The sequence below is a fragment of the Syngnathus typhle genome, linkage group LG13 (genome assembly GCF_033458585.1).
Source record: "Syngnathus typhle isolate RoL2023-S1 ecotype Sweden linkage group LG13, RoL_Styp_1.0, whole genome shotgun sequence".
In the NCBI taxonomy this organism is placed as follows: Eukaryota; Metazoa; Chordata; class Actinopteri; order Syngnathiformes; family Syngnathidae; genus Syngnathus; species Syngnathus typhle.
Window position 1 is genome coordinate 11,856,489 of NC_083750.1, and position 21,504 is coordinate 11,877,992.

General features: G+C 43.5%; 1 protein-coding gene across 3 annotated transcripts in view; it reads right to left on the reverse strand.

The window, feature by feature from the left end:
• The window catches only part of LOC133166125 (RNA-binding Raly-like protein), a 31,954-nt gene extending 10,538 nt beyond the window's left edge, over window positions 1–21,416 (reverse strand). For 2 of the 3 annotated variants that reach the window (XM_061296145.1, XM_061296144.1), the window contains exons 1-6: window positions 21,203–21,416; window positions 18,818–18,926; window positions 11,880–11,964; window positions 9,619–9,819; window positions 9,203–9,247; window positions 4,792–4,870 (exon numbers count right to left, since the gene is read on the reverse strand). The gene's annotated coding sequence lies outside the window, so the exon portion shown is untranslated. Of the gene's footprint in view, window positions 1–4,791; window positions 9,120–9,202; window positions 9,248–9,618; window positions 9,820–11,879; window positions 11,965–18,817; window positions 18,927–21,202 lie in introns of those variants that run through there. The other variant, XM_061296146.1, reaches the window with a different exon arrangement.
• Between the last annotated feature and the right edge of the window lie 88 nt (window positions 21,417–21,504).

Genomic DNA, 21,504 nt, shown 5'->3' on the forward strand with positions numbered 1-21,504 from the left:
CGTGAAGACGGTTTCGTATTTCCCAACAAACCCCGGACAGGACTCTGGATTAAAACCGAAGACCAGTAGTGAGCGGAGTGGAATGTTACCTAAAGGTAGGAAAAATATATTTCCCAGCGGCACATGCTGAATGTTCAAATTCTACTTTAACCTGGCAATATTCTCTACAGTAGATTTCCCTTCAGAATAACACATTCTTACATTAAACACACGCACACACACACACACAAAATGGAGGACAACTGCAGTTTTGTGCAGTTGATTAACCTAAAAAGTTTGCCAGAGCGAAAAGTCCAACAAAGCCCGTCGTTGCGAGCGCCGAGGTCATTAGACGGTTGATTATGCAAGCATGAGCACATTTAAGCAGACTTAATTGGACAAAGCCACAAGCCGCTGAATTGAAGCCCATGCTGAGCACAAAGGGGTTACCGAGAAGGCCTGTGCTCGCTAATTAGCAGACGGAAGTGTGAAAAAATGTACATGTACACTCAACTGTCGCATGTACGCTAATTAGAATTAGTAACGCTTCTGTATACTCCATTTCTCATTGAGTAGATTTGTTTTTCTATTCCTTTTTTAGAACAAACTTGCCGAGTTCAGCTCATTAAAACAGTCTAAGCACATCGTCCATCCATTCGTCCATCTTCCTTCCTTCTATTCTGCTTCCTCGTTCCCTTCATTCTTCCTATCCTTTCTTCTGTTCTTTCTTCCCTGGAAGATTCCATAGACAAGCGTGCAAAGGGTCGAGGGGGAAACTGCCTATTTTCTTCCACGTTCACTTCCCGTGGCTGTGTTCTGACTCTCGTTGATTTCCCCGAAGCGTTCCAATCTTCTCACCCCCACCCAAAACCTTCTATCTCCATCCTGCTCGCCACCACCACCACCACCACCACCACGGAGAGCAGCAGCCCGAGGCAGCGTTGAGTGTTATTTTCTCTTTAATCATCCTACAAGTGGTGCTTTATTCATTGCAAATTCCATCTGTGGCTATGCTTGCTCTGAAATCTACCTGCTACTCTGGCACAATATTCAAGCGGATGCCAAATAAGAATCAGCCGACAAACATAAAGCTCTCTGTCCGGGTCAGAATTGTCTCTTTTGGATACGATTTCTCCTCCTTAACTTCCACTCAGTTTCCCCACCAGCCCGACGGCAAGGATTCAAAAAATCTTTATCCCGTGTGGCATTTAGGAGACAAGTTTTTGGACCCGTCAAAACCTCTTGTCAGCGGTTTGTCAGCAGCTGAAAAATATATGAATTTTATTCCAGCGACATTAAACCAGCCTCCTCATTTGGAACACTATTTGATGTGATCCAAATGTAGGAAATTGAGAACAGCATAATGATTCTCACATTGAAGATGTCCTTATTTTACGAGAAATGTTACAAGTCGAAATATGACAATCTGTTAGTCAAAACTTTCAAGTGACATTAATATTCTACTGTGCAAAAAAAAAAGTTGTGATTTTAAAGTGGAAAAAGCAATTGTTTTGACTTGAAACAAGTTCAAATTATTAAAAGAGGCAAATTGACAAAAACCGTAATTTTATGTTCATAAAATTTTAATATTGCGCAAAGGTTGTTTTTTTTTTTTTTACAGAAAAATGTTTAGATGAATTCAAAATAGTAAAAAAGTCAAGTGAAATTAAATACCTTTCAATCAAAGGCACCATTTTTTTTAAAAAAGACGTTTCTATGTGCATTTAAAGCCTCCCTCATTTTCCCAGGCCTCGTTATCGCGCCTTCAAATAATGCCACTTTGTACTTCTTCAAGCTCATTGAAAGAAAATAAGGAAAAACACATCAAAAGCAAATCCTTTTGCCATATTCATGAAGTCTCAGAGATCCTCAAAGCCTGTTTGAGAAGAAAGAAGTGTGGAGGAAAACAAGCCAGCCAGCAAAGGCGCGAGGGAGACGAGAGGAGAGTCAGGCGGCCAAGTTTAGAGTTTAGTGGCACGGCGGCTCTTCAGCCAAGAGTTTTTATTCCGTCACCTTCGCAACCGACTACCGACGATGTGGCAACGACGCCGAGTCTCTCTCGCCGAGCGCAAAATTGTCATTTTAGGGTCATCTTGCTACATATGGCGTGTTTAATGACGCGCCAAAGCAAAGAGTCTCACCTGCGCTGCCATCATTAGTGTGAAATAAGGTTGGCTTTAATTTGCCGACGTCTTTACGAGCCGTCTGCCGTGACACATTAAACATGTCACTCGGGCTATCGTCGAACCACACTGACAGACGAGTGTGAAGAATCAAAGCGCCGCAGACTGCGGATATGTGGCGATAAATCATCTCTTCTTCTTTTTTTTTTAATTACTTTGAATGACAGCCAAACGCATTAGGGACTAAGAGTGGACTCAAATCTAATTACATTTTTTTACTGTCCTAATTTAAAAGCTACGGCACAAGTCCTCTCACTCTATTTTTATGCACTGATGTGTCATAAAATGCGCAGATGTATTTAAAAATAAATAAATAAATTGCTGCGGCAAATTACATAAAAACCTAAGATAGTGATTAATTCGTGTAATTCGTGACCTTATGCACAAAGGCAAGGGAGTGAAACTGATCAACACGCATTAAGTCAAAATGAAACAATGGATTGGGGAGTTAAGCTACATTAGCGCTAAATGAAATGTAATCTTTGAGCGGAATGGCTCAAAGCAGGGGCGGCCAACCTGCGGCCTGAATTAAAGCGACAAGCGCTCATCAAACTTACATGCCATTCTCCGTCCATATTTGATGACCTCTGGGAAAAAAGCGCGGCCATTTTAGCGTCACCATCTGTCTAGGATGGATACTTGATTCCGACTGAAGCTTATTTGGCCAAGTTGGTCAAACTGAAATGGTGGACTCTCTGTTCAGGCGTGGATTTTTCTGTCTACTCATGATAGGCCCTGCTAATTAGTACCTTTCATGAAATGGCTTTGGGAGCTGAACTCATTTATTTTTCACAAAAGCTGAAGGAACCGGGCAAAATACCTTCAAACGCCATTTCAAACCTGACTAGCAAACTTCCTGTGTCTTTTCAGGCACGGGTTCTTGTGGGTCTAATCATGACAGACACACCCACAAAATGACTCGGTGAAACAAACTCCAGGTGCTGATTTGAAATCAAATCTAAAACAGCGGTCTCCAACTTTTTTTTTTTTTCTTACTACCTTATTGCCATTTTCACGGAGCGGCTTTTTAGGTGTGTTGGATAAATACAACCGAATAAAACGATACGAACGGCATAAAAACAATGGTATTGTTGGTGCGCGAGGAAAGGAGACGCAGGAGGTGTGTCGCAAAAGATTTCACTGAACAGACTCGTAAAAGGAAACGAAAAAGAAGAATGGAAGTGCCTTACCACGTAAACCTCACGTTGGCCTTAGTTCCATGGGGGCATTCTGTATGCAGACCACAGTAGAATATAATAATAGATGTGAATCCACTCCTATGTTACTTTACTAGCAGCATCCTCATAACAACAACATGACAGGAGTAATAAACAGAGGTGTAGGAGAGAAGATCTTCTTTGTTTTTTCATACATATGTTCTTTTTTTTGTGGGTCCGCTTTGCACACTGCTATTACTACATTACACATTGCTAAGTGGGAAAAAGTCTCCAGGTGATTTTATTTTACAAAACCTACACAAAAAAACAAACCTACATTAGGCGCTACAAATGAAAATGGCACACTTTGTGTGTCCTTTCAGACACAGGTTTAAATATTCATGACGTTATGTTAAGAACTAAAAGAGTGTCCTTCTTGCCATTATCCATTTGTTTCCCGTTCCCTTGCTAAAAGCACAAATGACTCGGCTAATGCATGGTGGAAACATTGCGACACTCAATTAGCAATTAAGGGCTTAATGAATAGACGCCCCGGCCGGCTCGCGTCGCTCCCGGCGGATTCTAATCTCCCTCTTTGCACAGTAAACAGCGGCCAATGCGGCAAGGACGACACAACGCTGCCGGTTATTGTGGGAATATAATAAGCCAGGGCTGATGTTCCGTTTACCACGTAAACACTGACGGGCCCGTCGAGCGCTAATGCGCAAAACCAAGTCATTAAAAGTAAGGGGACGCATTTGAAGTCTTTTTTTGCGAGCAATTTTTAGGCGCTCAATTAAATCCATCCGTTTGTGCTACTACTGATTGCATTTGGACAGGTTCCCTCCTCCTATTTTTCCATACCATAGTACTCTCAGCAAGCAACTTTTTGTGACTTCAGTTTGAAAGGTTTCTACTCTCGGGTGGGTTCTGCTTCCTGTTTTTCAATCCCACTCATGTTGGCTCGGAAGGACTCTGAGCCGCTGTTAAGAACCAACTATTTGCGAACAAAGGACTTGGAAGCGGTAGTGCTGCTTGCGCTTTTATTTTGGCACTGTCTCTCCTTTTAATTCTATTCCCAGTGTCTTTGGCTTGATAGGACTTTCGACGGATCGGGTAGCGAGCAAATTTATGCGAACATTTAACGTTCGTCGGAATCTTCTGTGCGTGGTGCATTTTAGGCCAATGTTGGCCGAGAAAGAAAACTGGCGACATTAGCTTTTCACGTTCGCTACTAGCTAATAGCCGCCACGTGCTGATCAAAAGCAGTAGACTAGAAGAAGGGAATAATGAGGAAGGGGGAAAACAAACGCAAGGCCAAGCTTCTTCGATGAGCTCAGACATCGACCAGGAAAGACGAAGAACAAAGGCGTAGATCAAGCGAGGTAGGTGGATATTGGCTTATAAATTATGAGCCTCTCCTTTTTTTATGTTCCCTCCATCAGCCCCCATCATTTACGTATTACTCATACCTTTAATGAACTGGCTTTTTGGAGCGGCGAACTGCTGTTTGGCCGCGTTAGCGGGCGGGCCCGTGACTGTGCCGACCTCCTGTAAAGAGAATACATCACGATTTCAATCAGGCTCATCTCTCACTTTCCCGCTGAATTTATGCCGGTGCTGCGAGGCGTGGCGACACACCCGGCCGGCTCTTAAAATGAGTCGCAACCGCCGCCATTTGATTGGAACCAACCTATAGCCACTGCCGGGAGATAAAAGCAGCAGGACCTATAGAGGGGAGCATTATCTGTGCAATGGCCGCTCGCTATCTTCCGCCTTCTCACCGTAGCCACATGATGACTATCGGGGATTTTTTTTTTTTTGTCTTTTACGACATATCGCCAACCTTATCTGTGAGGTCCATGCTGGTGCTGGGAAATACAAAATGTTTCTCACCGCACCATTCGCAGATGATACAAATCAAAGTCCTTTCCGTCAACAAGTTGACACTATCAGCTCTATCGAGCCAACCGTAGAGCAAGAAGTGGAAAGTTTCCAGGGTAAAATTAGTAGACGCTGGACCCAAATGCATCACGCAAGTCATACTAAGAATCAAATGAAAGTGCCTTCACTAACAAACACTTAAGTGTTTTTGTTGGAATCATTTAAGTGGACCTGACAGTTTTGCATGAAGAGTGTGATCACGGACAAATTAAACTCGCATCTCAAGGTACCACTGAATGAATAATTGAGTCATCTCCTATCAAAAATGTACTACTTTCATAAATGTATGAAATGATGGAATAAAACATTTAGAGAAAACGACACACTGAGAGCAGATAACCACGTTAGCTTCTTGCGCTAGGTTTGCAGTAATGACTCGAAGGGAAAGTTTATTTTTCAATGCCATAGTATTCCTAAAAGGAAATAATAAGATCGCACGTAAGGGCACATTCTCCATCACCTATCGTTCCTCTGTCACCCAAAAATGTCAATCCTGTCCCAAATGATCACTTTGCGTTGGCGCTTTGCTGCCATGGACATTAGCATGTTTGGCTATAAGCTGCTCCAGTGACCTACTTTGTTCAAACTGGTAGAGGAGAGGCTAAATTTGGCAGCAAAAGTGGAGAATTCACTCCCGGCTAGGAAATGGGAGGAACTTGTGTCATACGTTAGACTACCACCATCACAGTTACCTCCTCGTTCTTTCACACCAGAATGAAGATTAGAAATAATCCCTCCGCCTCTCTCCTTTGTAAAGAACACTTTAAATGATGTAATTTTGGAATTCAAATTGACAGCAATGTTCCCAGAGGCCATTTTGGCAAAGACTGATTTCTCTTCCATGAAAGTGCAACCACAAGAAAGACTCACATCAAAACATTTTCAAGAAGTCCTCTGAAATTGAGTTACAACAAAACCGGGAAAGGAGAACTTTCTGGAGTCTGACGAGGAATAGAATGCAAAGAAGCGCCTACTCCAAATGCCGTAACAATGGCCGTGCCCACATACGTGTAGAAAAGACCAAATAAGATATAAACTATGATCCAAGGGCCAAGTGATAAAGGAAATGAGAAACAGAGAACCAAAATATCATACTGATCCCCTAAATATGATAAGTTTTGACATTCTGCTGAATTGATTCGACTATAATGTGGTGTGGTGGAGCCAGAAGGAGCACAGAGTGAAGATGTAGACGTTAGCTACATTAGCTTTTCTCGCTAGTTGTCTCATAGCATCACAGTGCTTATTGTGGTGTAACGCACAACCACATATACACACCTTAAATCGTTTCCCCCTTGTCAGATTAGGAAAAAGTCTTTCTAAAAGGAACACGGGAAGCCATTGTGCCCACGTGAATTCTCATTTTGTTTCTTATCTGGGGATGAAGCCCTCTGAATGGGGGTCACGGAGCTTGAAATAGCATCAGACTCGTGCGGTGCGTCGCGGCGGCGAGGGCAGGGGTTAGTGAGCAAAGACGCTCCAGGCGCCGAGGCGAGAATGGGCGTAATAAAGTGCTGGCGGCTGCCCACCGTGCTGAAATCGAACGGCATCTCCTCTTCAAAAAAAAAAAAAGATGCCGGTGCTAAGATGAAGACGCCGCGGGGCTAATGGCACTGCCTCGCGACAGACGGCGCTCGCACTGTTGTTTGTGAAAAGACGGCCAGGAGCCATGTTGAAAGATACATTGTAGTGGGGCGGGAAAAAAAAAAGAGAACTAATAGGGAACAGTGGGCATCGGCACATTCATAATGGAACACCACGCCAGTGGTTGGCTTGTAAATGTTGACACGTTCTCTCGGCTTTGCCCGACGATTGCAAATACTCCTTTCCTCCCTGGTTATTGGACTCCCTACGCTCCCTCTAAGAGATGAGAAACTAATCTAGGTTAACCTTTAGACTGAATCAAAGCCGCTTTTAAACACTGCCAGCACCAACGACGGAAGGCGGAAATGCGCAACGGCAAAATGTCAAGAAACAGGAATCCAACACCTCCATTTTGCTAGAACGTTGACATGGAACGAGGCCGATCGATGCTAATGAAACCGTCAAACAGCATCTCAGAACGAGTGAGCGGTTTATAACTTTTGAAAGAGTTCTTCCAACCGGGCATGCTCCCCAGCAGCCTCACTGCTAGCATCCCAAGTCTCCTGCCATTTTATGCATGATGAAGAACCTGGAGAGTGACCACAACAGATTTCACACACAAAAGGAAAAACTACAATGACCAGATTGCTAGGATAATAGTTTAAACCTAATTCAAAGGAAAGTGAAAATGTACGTTGCTTAAGGCTTCTTTTATTCTGCGTGTGTAGGCCTCCACTGAGCCAGAAAACAAGCTTAAGTCCATCTTTAAAGATGTCTGTCTGCCTGCCTGCCTTAACTTCATTCCCTGCTCATGGCTCATAGTGATTCAGTGCATGTGTAGCGAAAGCCGGCTATCGCAGAGCTTCATCCCTGGCCAGAGATAAGCATTGTTTGCTTAGCCGCACATTTCATGCTCAGCTAGCCTGACCTGATGCCCATGCAACAGTCTGCTGGCCTGGAAGAGATGTCAAATGTCCACTTTTTCAAAGACGATTTCGGAGAAAAGGTCGAACCGCCATTTTCCGCGTTGCTCATTACCGCCGCCATACACCGAGTGTATACAATGAGTGGCCCGCAGGCTTCAGGTTGCCCAACACACGCTTTGCATTTGAGCTGCAGCGTCAATGTCAAGCAATTAATCAAATCTACAAGCAAGTTTGCATAATGAACAAACCCAGTATTTGGACTAGATGCCCCCCCCATCTCGGTCTCCCTCCTCCCCTTGCTCCATGTCACCAACTCATTAAGGCTGTTTTCAAGTTGCCAAGTGTGTGATGTCTGACAGCGGCTGTGAGTTATCCAGAATGCACCGCCACACATACAATGTCGTGCATGTGTGTGTGTGTGTGTGTGCAGGAGGCGCACGCACAGCTGTGGCCGCCTCCGTTGGCAGGTAGCGTTTTGTTTTTCCACGGCACACATTTGCACTGCAAATGTTCAATTTGTGGATTCTGTGCAGCAACTTTGTATGCGTTCTGTGAGGTTCCCGGCCGGCGCCCTTCTACGAAACAGGTTCCTTGATCGTTTAATCGGCAAAGTTAAGCATGGCGAGGTGATAAATGGTTTTAATCCATACATATGACGTTAAGGCTCTGTATTATTTTGGACTGATTTCGATTTATGTGACGCTCACAGTTGTATGCTGACACCGCTGACGTGAATTTTCAAACACGGATGCCAACAGAACATTTACAAAAGTGCAGTCTGTGTTACAGAGTTAGTGATTTTCTGACCCTTTTAGCGGAAATCGTTTCAAAAAGCACTTTTCACACACAAGGTCAGAGCAGAAATTCAAACACAGAACCACGGAACTGAGAGGCAAGCATGCTAACCACTAGCATGTCAGCAATCAGCGCCGGTGTATTTTCATTGACTATTTTTGGTTGAATTTTCATTTTCTTCTATTTCTCTTTGTTTACCCCCCTCATATATCGTCAAATTTTGAATTTCAAATTTTGATTTTCTATTATTTTGTCTCGATTGTCTACAGTGGCGCCTTGAGATACACGCCTTTGAATTTGCTCACATTGCTCGTATCTCAAATCCTCTTTCGCCACTGAAATGGTGTAACTAATATCATCATCATCATCAAGATATTTGATATTAACAAGTTTATGCTTGCAAACCAATTGTGTACGATACAATTACTTCATAATGTAATGTTTCGTAGTATTTTTTAATCTTTTTGTAGAGGTTTTGATGTATTTTTAGAATTCTCCCAAAAGAACTAGAATTCTTTTTTTTTTTATATATTTGTTATTGTTTTTTTTTAATAGAATGATCAGAATATTATTCAATAATATGTTCCCTTATGAGAAGCTGCTTAAAATGTGCATTCATACAACAAAAGTTCACCTGGCGTCTGCATGAAGAACTCCAATCCAGTTCCACTGTCACCTGCTGCAAAAACATTCAAAATCCTCCAAAATCAAAAGTATTTTTTTTTCCCCCACCACCAATGAGCGCCAAAAATAAAAACAAAAACAAAAATCAAGAGTAAAATTGCCCCAAAAGCAACAACGCAGAAGGAACAGGGCGGGAGACGGAGCAAAAGGTGATTGCTGCTAAAATAGACGAGCGGATCCAAAGCATTCCGCCAGCAGCACGTATGCGTCCTGCGTGGATGTGTGGGATGAATCGAAAGCATTGCATGCGCACAACAGCCGTGGCCCAAATGCCAACAACAAAACAAGGAGAGAGAGAAGAAGAAGAAGAAGAAGAAAAAAAAAAAAAACAAGACAAGAAAATGCGAGATCAAATGATGTACTCACCGAGCGGGAGTATGCAAAAAGAAATGTGGCGGGTGCTCGGCTGGCAGGCAGGCAGGCTGACACTCTCTCCAGTGTGTCCGCTCGCTGCTCGCAGCATCAGCCGGCGCTGGCGTCACGTGACTCAGGAGGGGCCACGCTTGTGTGGATTGTGACGTACACGCACGTGGCTGCATTCGGACCTTTTTTTTTTCTTCTTCTCCCCTGAATGAATGAATGGATGGAACATGCAGAGATGTAAATAGGCAGCCATCAATAGGATCATTTACATAAAAATGCTCAACAGCTAATTTTAAGATGGTGTTCGATTTTTGCTGCTGATTTCCAAAATGTCTTTCGTTTTTTCCAAGCGCGTCAGGTTTATGAGAGATTTTCACGTTTTGTTTTTAAGTTTGACCTATAAAAGCTTGTGCAATCGGGATTTTACCATGCATTGTGATTAAAAGCTATGACGTTGCAGTTGTTGAACCTAACCCTTAATTCCGAAATATTTGTTATATTATTGATATCAACTACTACCATTTTTTTTAATAATATGATTATAAACGCAACATTTAATGAGACGTCCGTGTTTAGACTTGTGGTGCCGCATAGAACATGGAGAGAAAATGTTTGACTTAACTTGCTCTTTTATTGCAATACGGTATCCGGTAAAGTCGAACATGCCCTGTGCAGTTAATAAAAGGCTTCCAAACCCGCCTGTCTCCATTCCGAGCGTATTGCCTTGGCCAGCTGATATTTCCTCTATGCCTTTGCTAATTAGCGAGGTCCCCGAAGGCATCATCGCTTCCCCAACCCACCCATCAAACTGAGTAAGAGGGTCTCCACACATAATCAATATATCCATTTATACCGCTGGGGGTCGGCTTCTCATTAAAATCTACTTAAAGCATTAATCAAGTGAGTTACTAATGAGCCCAGGGGTAGTATTGACAATCAATGGGGGGGGGGGGTGCTTTAAGGCCGAGTCAGGTGGGACACAGTGCTGCCTTGACATTGTGTGTGCTTGCGTGTGTGTGTTAGACAGCAGCCTGGCCTGTCATTATGCTTTATTCGATGCGATGTGCTCTGCTTGCGCTTCCCTCTGCTCCAACGTGTTACAATCTCAGGGCCAAGAGGCAAAAAGGCCGTGAAGCAAATCAGAACCAGAAGTCAACCCACCCGCTATTCACGTATGCATCAATTGGAAAGACTTCATCCATGCTGCTATTTTTTTGCTACAGTGCATCCAAAGGAGTAAACTCCTTTTCCCGAGGCATGCGTGCTCAATACGCTCGATCCAACTCAAGGATTGAGGAGAACACTCCATCCACGCAAGATGCATCAAGCCGGAATGAAACAATTAAAACGGCGAGGTGGATTTTAGCTTTGCCATTGTCTGTTCTTTCACGGCAGCTGGAAAACGGCGTCGGAACTCCCCGTGGCTACAGACTAAGCAGATCCGCCAGACTATCCGTTCATCTGGAGCTAACACACGTACGTACGCACAAACACACACAAGCGCTGTAATTCACTGGCTTGCGTCCTGAGCTCGGAGTGAATGGCCCGAGCGGCTCATCTTCCTCGGCCCGGATATGCATCTTCAGGCGGGGGGTGGGGGGATGCGATGATGCGGAGGGCTCGCGAGTCACCGATTCTCGTCCTCATAACGCCCAATCAGATTTATTCACAAACTCGGGTTGAGTCTGAAAGCTGTAATTATATAGTCGGCAGCAGGACACTCGATACAACATTAATGGCAAAGCAGCTGTTGCCCCCCCGCCCCCGCCCCCTCTCTCGCCCACCAACAACTTTTTGTATACGAGTGCAAACAAATCATCATGACCAGTGGTGAGTGCTGCCGCATAAATGGCTGTGTATGTATCTATAGCTTTTGTTCAAGCCGGGGATAATAAAAAAGAATAATAAAGGGTCCTGAATTACCCGCAGAAATGTTGAGTGGTGCTTCCACTGCCTCGTCTGACAGAAAATAATGTGAGATGGGAAATGCTGCTGAGGCTGATGCGAGGCTGCTCTTTGTTGCCTAGCAGTGTTTGTACCCGACAAAATGTCATCATTTCCGACTGCATTAGTTTGTTGCTAAACGTGACTTGGAATTCATTTCACAAGCACAATTACAACTCTTACTTGTAGATATCGAGCAGCTAAAGACTAAAAAATTGTTACGAGAGAAAAATGCCACGATAATATTGTGCTTGATACAAAAACAAAGAGTCATGACATAATGAAAGTGAATGAACACATTTTTGCGACATTTGTCTCACCTTGGTCAGCAGTAAAAGACAAAGAGCGCTCGAGTTGGATGCGGTCCTTCCGGGAAGCGACGGAAACTCTCATGGCGTGTCCCGCCTAGAACACAAGTGGGATTGGTGACTCTTCACATCATCATCATATTAGCCATTCTACGGTCTCCTTTTATATAGCGGGTGACAACGTGTAACATTTGCAAGAACGGGTGACATTCCATGGAGTAAAAAGTGAAACCCTTGGCGTTCTCCAGGCGCCGTCAACGACTTCATTGGATCGGATGCGTGGCCTCTGTCGCTCGCCCTCCCTTGTCAAACGTATCACCTGGGCTCTGATTTTGGCTTGACGTCAAAGTGTCTTAGCGCCACATGAAAGCATCATCGTTCGGTCGGTTGCGAGCCGGATGCTTGATACGCCGCTCATCTTCTACTCGTGACTTTGTAAAGTACTTCCCAAAGACAATGGCTGACAGAATTAATTCCAGCGCTGCGGGTATCAGATGACAGAAGCAGTCAGCTTGTAGATGCCACGACATGCAAATGACAACATTGGCGTAGCGCTCGGTGACAATCCGTCCTTATTTTACGTTTTTCTTGCGCTCTGCTGCTTTTTTGCCACCGTTTTTGTTTTCTTTTGATACAAGCTGAACAACCTCACCTATGTTGACAAGGAAATGTGGCTAGGTGATACATTCAAAACGATCCAGTGTAAAAGCATACTTTTCCATATTTCCTACTCACCTATAACAACATAATTGAGATAAGTAGGTTACATTTTTGTAAGAGCATGTCTTCTTTGGCGCCTTTGTGTTAGCGGTGATGAAAGACTACCGGCCGTTCAGAGAAGTGAAGGACAAAGTCATCGCGGTATTATTATTAGACTCAATATCCGTCCCAAACATTCCTCAAAAACAGATGAGATGAAAGAATGGAGAGCAAAATGATTGCCCTGCACCAAGTACGAGACGTTCGAGCCCTTGTATGGGGTTGGAAATGAAAGCAACATGATTACCTATCAGCAGCGAGTCTATCCATGAATAAATGAGAAAGACACGAGTGGAGGCTTTTGAAAGCCGTGTTGCTTGTCGAGTCCACAATGCTACTAATAGGCTGTCTTTTGCAGGGCTTGAAAGATTTGACTCTCGCCGTTCCTCACCATTTGCCATTGCCCCGGGGGCTCAACGTGTGGTCAGCAGTCTCGCACGCCCACTTCCATAATTCAAACAGCCGAGTGCAGACTCGGGACTCGTTTGTCACACAAGAGCGAGAGAGACGCCACCCTTGCCCCACCGCCACACACCTTAACCCACTCCAACTTTGACCAGACATCATCATCGGCCTCCGATGGGTAATGAACCTAAATGAGCTGACACCGCCGTCGAGATCTATAGGAAGTCCGGCTGAGCGCCCGGTCGGCGCATCCATTCCACTAAACCTGCTGCTTCGGCTTTTTGCGCATTCTATACATTATGGGAGGAAGTCTCGAGTAAAAACAAGTGAGACAAAGAGGCGTTCTTGTTTTGGACACTAAATCCCCCGGCCAACGCTCAATAATCAGTCGCGCTGACTTAATCAGCAAAACAAGTACGGCATCACGCTCGATGGATGGAAAATTAGAGCGCGGACGCTTCGTGATTGCGGCTTAAACTGTTGTGAGGGAAATATGAACTGAATAAACAAATGAAGTAAAACAACACACTCAGTGTAGCCATTATTCTTCTGCTCTCACTGGGATGGATTGTCGTGGAGGACGAATCGTCGGCTTAATGCTTTTAAGCACTGCGTGTTGGGAGTCTATTGTGAGTGGATGGGCTAGTTCATCTTGAAGCAAGCTCTTGCTTTTGTGGACTAGAAAAATATCGGGGAGTAACTGAGTACATGTAAGCTCGCTCGCTCGCTTACTGCTAATGCAATAGGCAATGATTTGTTTGTTTTTGGAGGGGCTTGAACGGATTAACGGCATCTCCATTCGTCTAAATGGAGGAAGATGATTTGACATTTGAGTGGTTTGAATTACTGGCACGGTCAAGGAAGGATTCAGAGCTCCTGCGTCGATCGTTTTTCTGTTTTGAACTTCTATTTAAGTACTTTTGCCATCTAAGCTTTTCAAATTAGACCACAGGAAGAGGGGGGGGCATTGTATTAATAGACTCCTGCCATTGACGAGTCCCTAAGGAGAAGATCCTTTCTCACGTGTATCGATCGGCGAAAAGGTCCACGCTGATTTGCATCGACAATGGCAACAAGGCCCTAATAGAAGCAAGCGTGCTTTCCAAACTGGACACATCGGGGACGCGTCACTTCATAGAAAGACTCGATGCTGAGAAGGTCAACGCTGACTGTTACGAGGAATGATGAAAGGTGCTATTGACTGGATCGATAGGTCTGTCTGTCCATTAATAATAATAATAATAATACATTCAATTTATATAGCGCTTTTCAATAACCCAAAGACGCTTTACATGGAATTGGCCTACCAAATTACCAGACCACTAATCTGACAATTTACCTATCCTATCAACCTACACAACGGTACAGAATAACGATAGGACTGTTCACCAATCGAACCATCTGTCCTTTGGTCCATACACGAACCTACGATGACTTCTTGCGCTGTCCATCGAACTATACTACTTCCGATGTGAATTTTCAAATGATCAACATTCCAAGAAAATCACAATGTCCCCCCCCCCCCCCATCTCTGATAAACTACAGTGTTTTTAGAACAGGCCTGCAGGCTACCAATTAGGTCGCAGGGGGCTATTTACTGCCCACGGGCACCATGTTGGGCAACCCTGCAAGTGTACATATTATACTAATCGTCTGGTTACGCTGAATTTCAACGAACGTCCTATACAGATGCATCATGAAGATGAGCCAGTGTGTGCTGCAGCCGTGATTAGCGTGTTCCCTTAATGCGGGAACTGATTAGCAGACAGCAAAGCAATTCCAAGTGTGTGTGTGTGTGTGTGTGCGTGTGTACTGCAATCAGCAGGCGGGTAATTTAGGGCGCACAAAACACAGTATAACGAACATTGTCAGCGGCGTGATCAAGCAACAAAACGCAAACGATGAATAAAACACTAAAACGCACGTCAAACTCCATGAAGAGAAAACATGCGACGACAAAAAAAAGCTCCCGGCGAGCTCCGAGGGCCAGTTTGAGCGCACGGCGCTCATGGGAGGGCCGCTGAGAACTCGTTAGTGTCAAAGATGAAAAGGAAGCTCCAATCTCCCGCCAAACGTCATTGGATGGTTTACGCCGGAAAGACTTCCAACTGCTTCTGTGTGATTACGCCAAATATTGCGTCGTAGCCTATCATGAGCTGAGAAGAAAAAAAAGTGCAAGGAATCAGTAATGAATGCAAATCTAAGTCTGTCAAGGGTGCAACTGAGCTCGCATGCTTCCTGACAGCTTTCTTCACCTCACCTCCCCCCCCCCCCCCAACCCGTGTTGGCGCATTTCACTATCATGCTGCCTGTGAAAAGACCAATACGGATTTTTTTCTTTCGACTAAAAAAGAAAGAAAAAAAAACAGCGAGGCTCTTACAAAATGATTGACAACATGGTTGTGAGTCCGCAATCTAATGCCAGCTCCGACGGCGTTATCCTTTCTAGTTTTTTTTTGGGACGCAGCAGCTTTTTTCAAATACAATCGGGCCAAATGTGAGCACTTTGCATTTTTTTGCAATCAAAGTCAGCTAAAACCCGATTGTAAAATGACAGATTATCCTAGAATGCATTCCAGCGGCGTGGAGACTGTTTAAAGAGATTTTTCCTCGGACCAGACCAAAAGACTTTTCCCTTTCTCGCTATCAAAGGCCTGGTTTTTGGATGTCCTTGGCTCAAATTAAAAAAAAAACCATGCTGAGAACACAAGACTTGCCATGATGTCTCAAATATTTTATTAATCTACTATTCACTTAGCAGTGAAAGTCTTGGGAGGATGCAAAATTCTAATTAAAATACTTCAAATATATTCTCAACTAGTCTGCTAGCTTAATGCTGATGCTAACACATCATCGGAAGCATAGCATCTATAGCCTAAACCTTGACAAACTGCACAGCAACACATTTATTCAATACAACATGAATGAAGTCACGTATTCTTTATCCTCTGTTAGGGGCTAAGACAAACACAAATGTGTTTTGGGGGAAGGCTGGAACCGATTCATGACATTGCCATTCATTTCAATGGTAAAACCTGATTTGAGTGTTGACTCAATCGAGGTACCGCTGTGACTGCAATACTGGTTTACTGTCACTTGTGGCAACTGTGTGAGAAAGTTGCCCTTAAAGGCAAACTTTCTATTTTGCTGAGTTGCAAAGGTGAGGCAGGCCTGAGCAATGAGGCGCACACTCGGGCGGGCGCACATTTGTTGACGTGCGTCCGCTGCGAGGCACGTCTTCAGCAGCCCGTTCAACAAAAAGTGAGTTCCCGACGCCTGCGTCGCGCTCTTGACATCTGCTGAGCATCCGTTTGAATGCACCTCTGCCTTCCGGCGTCAAGTTGGTCATCTCACGCATCCAAATTTTGAAAAAGCACCAAACGGCCCTGAGAAAGGGAGTCAGCAGCTTGTGCATACCGCACACACCAAGGTAAGGGTTCAACATACTGGTTGAAATGTGGTTCCTTTGCTTTTAATCTTCGGACTTTTACAAGTAAAGAGTCAGTCGAGCTAAATCGGATCAAGTGCTGCATGTATTATTGAGCCACGCGCTAGCGTTACTGTGGAAACGTGCTCAGTGAGGAGCCAGCTACTACGTATATGATTAGTATGTACGTCCAGGCCTCTTCACACTGGAGCCGTCCCGCTGTGAGTGTGAGGCAAAGACATGCACACACACACACCACACACACGGAGGTCTTCACTTGCAGGAGGAATCGAAAAATCCAAACACAATTACTTTTTTCACAAACATACACAAAAGCGCGAGACAAAAGTCAACTCGTCTTTGTTGTTCTTCCCGAGTACTTGACCTTCACTAAATGTGGTGTGAATTTTAAGAAGCTGTGGCGGAAGGCATATGAATTTCCGACGCAGTCTCGGTGAGTTTGCTTTTCCTGCTTTTTGCTCTCATTTAAAAGTCAACAATAGAATCACCTTGAAAGAACGGAGGCCCGCCACAAATCGAGTGATGCGCTCTAAGGTGAGGGAATTGGACAATCGCCGGGGGGGAGGGGGGGGCACATGAGCTGAACTCTATTATGATTTTTCTTATTGAACCTCAAACAACAGAACGCCATTGCCGCGGAAGATGCGGCAGTGATGCAAAATTATAATAACACAAGAAATGTAATTCCGAGCTGCGGATGGTGGCCTTGTTAAGAGTCCAAAAAATTTTTTTTGGGTGTGCCTGTTGATTTCAGAGACGTTCAAATGACGTCTGCATTTTTGTTTCGGGGAACGGAACTTAAAAGGTTTTACGCACACTCGCATGTTTAACTTCTGAAGCCCAATTTGTCTCTTGAAAAACGTAAATTATAAACCTTTGAGCCATTTGACTGCAGGTTCAATCATACGTGAAGGGTAAAAATAGGAAACGGCAAAATTGTGTCACTATAAGCGGCGAAGCAGATGAGAACAACGATGCCTTTCGAAACGTGAGGATAAGACAAAAAAGTATGGCGGAGGAAGCACGTTGTGTTTTTTTAATCAAGCCTTATTAAGATTCCATTTGATTTGTTTTTCACTGAAATGCTTTCTGTTGCTGAGTGACTATCCTCCACAGGGTATCTTCGATGTGGAGGAAAGGGGGGGAAAAGAAAAAATCAAATGAATAAAAAAAGAAAAAACACACCCTTGGAGACGGGAAGATTTCAGACTTGATCAGCGGCTCTTTTTGCTCCTTTGAAATAATGTGAATTTGGATGCATGAGTTATGAATAATTGCAACCTCACAGGCAGGAAACAACACTTTCTGGCTCACTCTTGTTGTGCTCTCACATCAATAGTCACAATGTGAAGTCCCTCTTTATGAAATATTTGAAGCCGTGTAGTCAGAGACGTTCGAGGTAGACGACGAAATGACGCGACTCCGATATTCCCGTCACCTCTTTGGCACAATAAGGTGACGGCGCAAAGAGATAAGGTCATTAAAATATAATATCGTTACAATCTTCAAGTCCATAATGAAATTCATAAGACCACTACTGCTTCTGCCTATTTTCCTGCACAAACATTGAAACTAATAAAAGAAACCTTTTTTTTCAATTTTATGAAGGAAGAAAAATAGCCTTGGTGGGAGAATAATTGAAGTGGGATATTTTAAAAGCTGGCTGTGTCTTTTAAAAGATGACGGCGCTAAGTGCGATGGCGTCACTGTATCCTATTGTCTGCAGCTGCTGAAAATAAGACATAACTTATAACTTGTTTTACTAATACGCTGATAAATGGGGTTGTAGAATATTGATTCCCCTCTTTTTTTTTTTACTCCTCCACTCCAGTTAGATTTGTAGTGTTTGACGTCTTCCAACGAGCCTGCAGTGCTTGCTGGGAGATGCTTGCCGCGGTAAATGTCCGCCTTAGCTGGCACTGAGTTATAGCCTTGAAATCAGGTGCTTATTTCCCAAAAGCAAAAGATTCCACTAACGGGAAGCCCAAACAACAACAAGCGTTTGCAGTCGACTTTTGCTCTGCGATTGTTTTGCATGATCTCCGTGTGTCGCTTTAATTGACGACGTAGCAACATTGACTAACTAAAGGCCCGCGGGTAGCGTTAACAAGTCGATGGGTTCAACTCGGGGTCAATGTGTCAAGTTGAATGCATCTCTGCTTTTATGATGTGAAATATTCCAGTGTAATGACAAACATAATGTTTCACTTAAGCCGCCAGTTCATAAATCACGAGCCGAGTAGCAGATATAAAGCGCTATAAAAGGAAGTAGCAAATTGACGGTCGTCAGCAGAAGTGTGTGATCAATGTCCGGTCGAGCGTTCTGGCAATTCATTACCCGCGCGTGCCGTGCCGTGCCGTGCCGTGCCGCAGGGCTCCTTCAGATGCCATCTCGACTGCCCTCGACGCCCTTTGTAATCGATCCACGGCCTGGCACACGTCAGAGCCTGCGGGCAAGAACTTGCAGATGTGAATGTCACGTCAAAATTGATGAGACCACGACACAGGATGGGGGGGTTACTTAAAACGAGACAGGGGGGAGAGCACAGACCTCTGCCAAGGCCAGAAATTAATTTTGTCAATAAACGGAACATAATGGCATTTTTCCATTATAGGTCCTATTTATGAAAACCTCTTTGCATGACAGATCAATGAAATGATTCTGTGCAAATACAAACACGATGCAAATTCATATATTTAAGTTGCATTTAAATATACTCTGCGGATACTATCCCAGTATTCTGACAGATAATGAGCTAGACAGAGAGATAGCTAGCCAGACATATATACAAGTATTAAAACACGTGTTCAGATCCTCACATCGATTGTTGCTAGGTAGATTTTGCACGGCACAGTGTTCTTGTTCAGTCCCAAAATGCACACTAAAGGGCTATGAGACAAGTTGAATTTAATTACTGCTCTGCATTAAACATTAATTCTATTACAAATGGATGTTACAGTTGAGGATTCTGCAGCTTGAACTGGCTGTAAGGCATTCAAATCGATATGATTTTTTTTTTTATCTTTAATCTTAATCTTAATTAGTTGTTTCTAGGCAGGTTTTGTCAAGCAGATTAAGCCTATATAAGGAAATGAGGGTGTAACCCACTTCACACCAGATTTACTCAATGTTCTGCATTCAACGATGATGTTAAAGCGTCGCACACAGTCTATCATTTTTTATTCTGTTGGCATTCCAGCAACATTGGCTGACTTGCAGCTCCAACATCCTGGAGGCTGCCAGGGAGACTCGAGGGGTGGGGTGGGGGGTCTCCTGGGGGACCTGCTTGAGTCAGCATGGACAGACGCTTTTGCTGACTGCGCCTCGACGAGGCCCACGCCGCAAGAATATCATTACCGTACAGTATGTCTGCACTTGGGCTCAGCTGCACTCTCGCAATGGAGCTCCCTGTAATTAGCTTCCTTGCAGAGCATTTAGCGCAAAGATAATATTCGGTCAAATAATTGAGAGTGCAATTGGTTTAAAAGAGTCCCCGAAAATGTTGATTATACAGTGCAATTTGTGGTCTCGGCCTGACAAAAATTCAATATGCATTTTCCATGCAAAATTTAAAACTATTGGGAAAAAAGAAAAATATGCATCTATCTTGATTACCAACCACAAGTGTCCATGCCAAGTTGGACCGTGGCCGTCGAGCCTAAATCGGATTCTCATCTATCACATCTAATCATAATGTTTCCAATCCGCCGCAATTATTCTTCACGGAGGCGTGAAATTGATCCCAAACATTTACTTTCTTCGCCGCCGCTGCCTCTTCCTTCTCACCACCACCACCACCACCGCACGGTTTGATCTTCGCTCCCCCGAGACCACTTTCGATCAAATTTAATTACACGGAGGGGCTTTAGGGGCTTAAATCTTTCAATAGAGTGGATTGGAACGAGCACACCGAGGTCATTAAGTCGATGATAGTTTTGATCACAATGATTAGAAAACAGGGACTTGAACTGATAGTGGTGGTGATGACGACGACGACGATAGTACTGCATTGCCATATGCAATACCGTTCATTTTTTTTTGCACAGTAAATAAACCAGTTATGTAAATGCGACTGAAATCGCAGTATTTCATGGATATTTATTCTGCAGTTAAACAACTAATACTGTAAATGCAACTGAAATCACAGTTTTTAATTGTTATTTAGTATACAGTTAAAACATCTAATACTGTAAATAAAACTGAAATCACAGTAAGTGTTATTTTGTATACAGTAAACAACATACTGTAAACGCAACTGGAATCACAGTATTTAATTGTTATTTAGTATACAGTTAAAACATCTAATACTGTAAATACAACTGAAATCACAGTATTTGAATGTTATTTAGTATACAGTTAAACAACTAATACTGTGAATGCAACTGAAATAACAGTATTTAACTGTTATTTAGTATACAGTTAAAACATCTAATACTGTAAATACAACCAAAATCAGTATTGCTGGTTTTTGCTTTACAGTAAATACACTAATACTGTAATAGGGAACACAGTACATCTACTGTACATCTACTGTAAAATGCTTTTACAGTAAGTTACTGGTTAATTGCTGCCAGTTAATTACTGTAATTATTTTAAAGTGTATTTTCATCAGTTAGCTCCTCTTTAAAGACAATTAAGCAACCCAAAGGTGGTTGAACTGTATCGGCTCTGTCAAACGCGCCAACCTGTAGCCCCAAATAATCAATAGGCTGGTTCACTCACCTGTATTGAAAGGTGAGTCGAGAAAAGTTGCGGAGAGTCCATCAAAACGGCCACTTCCCGTTTGAAACACTATTAAGCGTCGAATGTATCCATGTTTTAAGAGGAAAAACATTTATTAAATCAGCATACACTTTAAGCGACCTGTCAACGATGTGGGAGAACTTTGGAGATGGATGTTGCAGCTGCTGACAAGTTCTTCTTCAGTTATACAGCCGACTGCTTGGACGCGCTGGTGGGGAATGTCTGCCATCTTGTGGTTAACACTGGTATTACATCTTTCAAAGTGTGGGGGAGAAAGGCAT